General features: G+C 36.3%; 1 pseudogene; it reads left to right on the top strand.

The window, feature by feature from the left end:
- The first annotated feature begins 1,789 nt into the window (after positions 1 to 1,789).
- On the top strand, positions 1,790 to 1,888 carry LOC132275659 (small nucleolar RNA R71; annotated as a pseudogene).
- Positions 1,889 to 7,289: the final 5,401 nt, after the last annotated feature.

Below are 7,289 nucleotides of genomic sequence, written 5' to 3' on the forward strand. Positions count from 1 at the left end.
AATTTGGCTCTTAGGATTGGGGACTGGTTCCGTGTCAATGACAACGAAATCAATGGGGAAGAAGAATTTGTCAATCTTTATCAAAACATCCTCAATTATACCCTTAGGCTTCTTAATGGATCGGTCGGCAAGTTGTAAAACTACCAACGTCGGTTTCAATTCACCTAGACCCAATTTGACATAAACCGAGTATAGAAGAAGGTTAACACTTGCTCCTAAGTCAAGAAGCACCCGATTAATGATATGATCACCAATAATGCATGAAGTAGTAGGTGAACCGGGACCTTTAAACTTTGGTAAAGTGTTATGTTGCAAAATTGAGCTTACTTGCTCGATCAAAACCACTTTTCTTGATGCTTGGCTCTTGTTCTTTCGCTTTTGGGTGCACAAGTATTTCAAGAATTTGGTATAAGCCAAAATTTGCTTGATTGCATCTAAAAGTGGAAGATTAACTTTCACTTGCCTAAACATTTCCATGATTTCATTGGTTTTTGCCTTTTGCTTGTCTTTTGAAATGGATCCTTTTAAGGCATCTGGAAATGGAACTTTTGGTTCAAACACTTTTTCAAAATTTTTCTTTGAAGTCTCTTTAATACAAGAAGTTTTCAAATCATTTTGTTTCAAATCATTTTTCAACAAAACCTTTTCAAATTCATTTTTTTTACAAATCTTTCTTTAAATCATTTTCAAAATCATTCTTAAAATCACATTTTGAAGTTTTCTCATTCACAAGATCATGTATATGCAATGAAGGAGGAATGGGATGTGAAATGGGAAGGGTGACAACTTAAGGTTGCACCGGTTCATTCTCTTCATTGGACATTTCAACTTGATTGTCCACAATCCTATCACTCCGTAAGGTAGTCACCGCATTAACATGTTCAATGGTGTGGCCTTCCGATGAGAAATAGGTTTTCACAACACATTGTTGCTTAGGTGGGGCATTAATAGGCATCTTTCCCTTCTCTCTTGCATTAAGAGTGCTTGTTATTTTCCCTACTTGGGTTTCTAGCTTCGCAATAGATTGAGAGTGGGAATCAAGCAATTGTGTGTTAGCCTCTAAAGTGCCCAAAGCATTCAAAACTTTTTCTTCAAAGGCGGGACGTCTAGTATTTCCTTGGGAATAAGATTGGTTGGGAAAATGAGAATTAACAAATTGATTCCCTTATGATTGATAAGGTCTATAACCTTGGGATCCTTGGTTTTGAAGTGGAGGTGGAATGTACTTCCCTTGAAAACCACTTTAGAAGGGTTTGAGCCCTCTCCTTGGTTTTTCCAAGAGAAGTTCAGATGATTTCTCCAACTTGGATTATAATGAGTACCATAAGGATTGTTCCCTTAGTTCACAAAAACTACATTGACTTGTTCATTAGATTCATTTTGCACTTGTCCTTGAGGACAATGAGAAGTAGAATGAAGAACACTAGAACAAGTCATACATGTTTCATTTGATGCACGACGAGAATGGTTAGGGAAGGAAGATACTTGGTTCGCTGAGTTTTGGTTAATTAACAATTGATCAAACCTTTGAGATAAGAAATTCATTTCGGCGGCTATTTCATTTGAATGGTCGACTTGATGTAAGCCAACGCTCTTCCTACCTTGTGAATTTCTACCATTATTGGATAATAATGTTCTATGCAAAGAATTTTCACTCATACTCTCATAAAGACGCCACACGTCATCCTCATGCCTATCAATATATGAGCCACCCATGGAAGCATCAACCATGCCTTTGTAATTGTTCGATAAGCTCACAAAGAAATATTGAACTAATTGCCATTTGGGCATGTCATGATGTGGACACTTCCTAAGCAATTCATTAAAGCGTTCCCATGCCTTATGAAACATTTCTCCATCCCTATGTGAAAATTCTCGAATTGAGGTTCTTATGGCATTGGTCTTAGAAACTGGATAGTACTTGTTCAAGAACACTTATTGCATTTTTGCCAAGAAGTGATTAAAAAAGGCCTAAGATTGTTAAAGCAATACTTTGCCTTGTTTTTTAAGGTGAATGGAAAAAGTGTGAGTCTTAAAACCTCTTCTGGTATGTCCGGTTATTTTACGGTGGAACATACTTCAAGAAACTCATCCAAATGCTTGTAAGTTCTTCACTTGGGAGTCTATGATAGTTAGGAAGCATTTAAATGGTTTGTGGCTTAATTTCATAGTAATGTGCTCTAAATGGTGGCAATTGAATGCATGTGGGTGCATTGTATTCATTAGGCACATAGTGATCTTTTAAAGCAAGTGGAGGATTAGCAATTTAAGGTGCAACATGGGCACCTTGATTTAGATTTCCTTGAATGATGGGAGGTTGTGGAGCATACATTGGCCTTGGCATTCCAAATGGAACTTGGCCTTGTTGTTGTTGTGGTTGGTGAATAAATGGCCTAGGCATGCCTAATGGTGCTTGAATGTTCTCATGATGCACATTTGGATGAAGGATACCTTATTGGTCTATGTGACCAAGGTCCTCTACATTCTTTTCATTATGGCCTTCCATTAATGTAATGGATCGGGTAAAACTCGAACTGTCTCATCCTCTAGGATTTCTAATTACAGATTCAATATGCAAATCAAGAGGGACAAGAGTTGGTTTAAGTGATCTACGACCATGCATGCACAATGTGAAAACACATAAACACAATGAATGAACAAATACTTCAACTTCACAACAATTTCAATAAAACTTCCTCCACAAACACTTAACCCATACTCCTTTGCTTTAACAACAATGATGCAAAGAACAATTAAAAACAAGACTCCACGCGGGCTAACGATTTATCTAAGAAATTAGAAACAAGCCTCCACGCGGGCCGACGATTTAACTAAGGGATTAAGTAAGAAAAAGCTCACAAAGGTCCTTTAACACTTCAACTCCAAATTTATAGCTTAGCTTAGCAATTTTTTAAAATTTTTAGCATTTTTCCTTGCTTGCTTAGCTCCTTTGCTTGGATGCTCCTTTCCTTGCCTCCTAGCTCAATACTTCTTGTCAAAGATGAACAAACACAATAAGTAACAAAAAGAAAAATAAAAACAAAGTAAAGACACGATCAAAAGAGTACTAATTCCTAATTCAAATAAATAAAGTACGGAAGCAAAACTAAGACAAGTCCTTAAAGATGTATGTCATCCATAGGGCACAAGAATGGACTCTCAACGAGTTTCGAGACTCAACGGAAACAAAATGAAAAGAAGGGCATCAAAACCCTACAAGAGAAGAGCCAGGGGTAAAATGGTCATTTTACCCTAAGAGGAAGGAATTTAACTTTTAAAAAGTCAAATTAGATCTTGGTAACTTCACCTGAAGTCCCAAGGCCAAGGGAAGAGAAATCCCAGATGAACCTTATCCTGGTTCAAACCAAATTCAACACCCTCCCACTAAAATGAGGATATCCTGAACTAGGATAAAAATATGAAACAAAAACTGGTACTATTGGAAAGACAACAAAAAATTAACGAAGTTAGACATAAGAATCACCTGATTCGGAGTCCGGACGGAAAAGATACCAAGTCCTGAAGTCGAAGGGAGGGAAACCGTATCACGGTTCGAACCAAATCCTGACACTACTTCACTAAAACATTAATAACTTGAGCTACAAATGGAATCTAAAGCTCTAATTGGTACCATTAGAAATCTAATTTCGACGCGGTCAGTGTAGACTCAAGAATAGACCAATTCGGAGTCAAAACGAGTAAGATATGGCCCATTGAAAAAAAGTGTCTGGAGCAAGAACAGTAGTAACGAGCGCCCGCCCAAAACTTGTGTGGGCCTGCCAATTGATTCAGAAACCCATGGACGCCCGCCCAAAAGATGCGGGGGCCCGCCAAATGCGGCAGTGGCAAGGGCCGGAACCTCCAAAAATGCAAAAATAGTGTTTTTAGCAGAAAATTGAACATAGAGCGCGGTTTATGAGGTCAAGATGACATTTTTCGGAAAAACACAAAAAAGAAACTCCCCCTAAAATCACATTTTCTATGGGATAGAGTCAAGAATGGATTTTATTTCCCAAAGAAAATCCCCAAAATGCCATTAAGGTCAGATTTTTCAACAAATGGGTGAAATGTGTCCATAGGAGTCTCAAAACACAAACGAAAGGGTTTTTCATGAAAATGATCATGCACGCAAATGTAAATAGTGATTTTAAACGCGCGGGAATGATCCGCGGCTCCTAGAGATGGCCGAGTCCAAATCCGACCCCCGGACGGCCAAAAAGGCGAAAATGAACTTAAATGGAAAATATGAAAACCAAAATTATAAAATGGTTTCAAATGACCGTTTGGCCCTCGGGCACACTTTATACATGACTAATGAGATCCTATGGAAGAATCAAAATGGAATTCCCACACCCGATGCAAACATAGGGAGACAATAACTTAACATTTTTCAACAATTTCATAATATTTCATGAAGTCATAAATTACGTAAGATACAAAATACATGTCATTGGCCTCCGGCCTCATTTCATACATGTCAAATACATTGCAAGGAGTGTACTCATGTACACACTCCATATATGGAATCAGAAATATACATTTTGACAATAAGGCTTCAAGTGGCATTTCAAGCCAACCTTTACAAAAATTAAAACCTTGAAGTCCACAATCATCCAAGCAATGATGAACATCACGAACCAAGTCTTCATACCTGATCAAAACCCCCACTAACTTCGGAGTGAGTAAACAAGTTTACTCGTAGAGAATGAGCATGCATCGACTCGATTTCTTTCAGATTTTTAGACTAACATGATACAGTTCAGAAGGGGTCATGCCACCTAACATCTATGTCAAGGTGAGACTCAGGGAGCATCCAAAGCTACTCATGCAATTGAAATAAACTACGACATACAAGTATACATGCTCAAGTATACTAAGCAATGTTAAAATATGTTATACAACGTACAAGCATACATTTCCAAGTATACTAAACCATATTAAGACAAGTCATGCAATGTCTAAGCATATTTACACAAGTATGCATTTTATATGAAAATCTTGTAAATCAAGTATACTGACACAAGTATACTAAGCTAATAGGATTGCACATATAACAAGTATACTAAATGCAATTTAAACTTGTGGAGCAAGTATACAAGTTCAGGTATACTGAATAGGATTCAAATATCCAAGTAAGCATTAATTCTTAAGCTACAAGTCATCCATGATTAACAACTTGAAATTAAATGCGAAATCAAAAAATGAAAAGACTAAGACATGCGGTCGCTAGACCAAGCAAGTATTTTCGGGTAATTACGACCCACAACGTACTACCTAATGCGCACTTATAACTTAGAAGACTCTTGTCTCCATACTAGAGCCAAACCCTAGCCATCACATAATTTATGTCCTCACAAGCTATCCAAAATCAACAAGTTCAAAACTTATACAAAATCAAATGCAATTTACCATATTCCATGCACAAGTAAGGTTGAATCCACACAATTCATGTCCTAGAATTCAAGTCTAAGTAGCATATGACAAGTCATGTCCTCAATATGCAATTTATACACAAAGCAAGAATATTTTTACAATAATTAAGCCACATTACCATCCTAAGCCACAAGTACTATATAAGCTTCAATTTAGTAACTAGCTTCTAAAGTAAACAATTGTAATATTCTAACAAGTTATACACCTACACAAGATATATGAAAACAAGCCACTCAAGTCAATGATATTCCATATTATGCTAAGTCCAATTACCATGTTAAGGGGCCATAAGTACTAATTCTACATCAAGTTATTAGCATGTCTCACAAGGTAATTAAAATGCCACATTTTAAGAGATTTTCAGCCTAATCATGGAAAGTCTCTAGATTTCAAATCTATTCCAAATAACCTCAAATTAATATATGTTAAACAATATAGCATGCTCATTGCATATATCAAATCGAAAGAGCAAAATGAGCAAGACATCATCATGTTCATTTTAATTAATTTAAATTAATTAAATCTCTAATTTTTCAAAAGTTGTTCAAATGATCCCAATTAAATATATAACAAGGACTAAGTCATGGCGATGCCATATATCAAGTCAAAAATGGAAAACAAGTAAGTTACAATTAAATAGAATTTAAATCAAATTAAATTCGTTTAAATCTCTAGATTTGAAAACTCATTCAAATGGCTCCAATTAATTATATAACAAGGATCAAGTGAAGGCCATGCCATATACCAAGTCAAAAATGAGTTATATGTAAGTTACAACAATCATTAATTTCTCAAGTTAACATTTAAACATGCATACAACTTATATTTCACACAAAAGCAAGTAAGATCACTTGGAAAAAATAAATTATAACACCCCCTACCACACTAGAGAAGAGTCTCTCTAGAATCTAAGGCAAATCAACACAAAATGGCAAACCCTTCAAGAGTTATGTAGAGGAGGATGAGGGGAACAAGAAATGTTCCAAGCTTCATGGTCTAAGGTGAGTGGAAGGCCCTCAAAAATTAAGTTCAAGGCCTAAGGCTTCAAGCTCCATCCATGGAGGCTAGGGTTCTAATGAGGAAGAAAATTACATAATGTGAAAATGGGTGAGTGGAGGAAATAGAAATCCTCCACTCACTATGTGTTCCAACACCATGGTCAACACACACATCTATTGTGTCGTTACACCACAAGCTTAAGAGTGTGTGTTCAGGCGAGGGCCAAGTTTTACATTTATAGAAGCCACTACTACCTTTACTAAAAATATAGTTAGGGTGAGTAAGGATCGTCCCAAGGGATTAGAGTCGAATTTAGTTGTGGAATCGCTATTAGGGTTAGTAGGTCGAGTGATCAAACAAATGATTGGTTGGTTGATTAAACTAGAGAGAAAATTAAACTAAATAATTGAATACAATAAAGAGTAAGTAAGAGAGAGAGAAATCTTGGAGTTTAGAGGTCACCACCAAACAATGCTTTTCTACACCCTTAACTAGTGACTAATGAGGGAAATGTGCGTTGCAATATTGATGTGTGTGTGTGTTTGGTTGATTCAATTAGCAAGTGTGACCAATTAAGCATACATTGTCTAATCAACATGTGAAAAGCACAATATATCTAGTAATTAAGTATATATTGTCTAAATAGCATGCGAAAAGCACAATATATCTAGTAAGTCATTAATCATTTCAATAAGTTCACAAGTCAAACACACCACAAGGTTAGACACATATGCTACTTGCATTCAAAAGTATGGAACATCAAACAACAAGCATGGATTGTCCTCCCATTTAACAACTATACTACCACTACACTACAATTAAGCTAATAACTTGAAATTAAACTAATTAAGCTAAGG

The sequence above is a fragment of the Cornus florida genome, unplaced genomic scaffold (genome assembly GCF_030987335.1).
Source record: "Cornus florida cultivar Cherokee Brave unplaced genomic scaffold, ASM3098733v1 CherokeeBrave_3.0.0_Hap2_Chr09, whole genome shotgun sequence".
NCBI lineage: Eukaryota > Viridiplantae > Streptophyta > Magnoliopsida > Cornales > Cornaceae > Cornus > Cornus florida.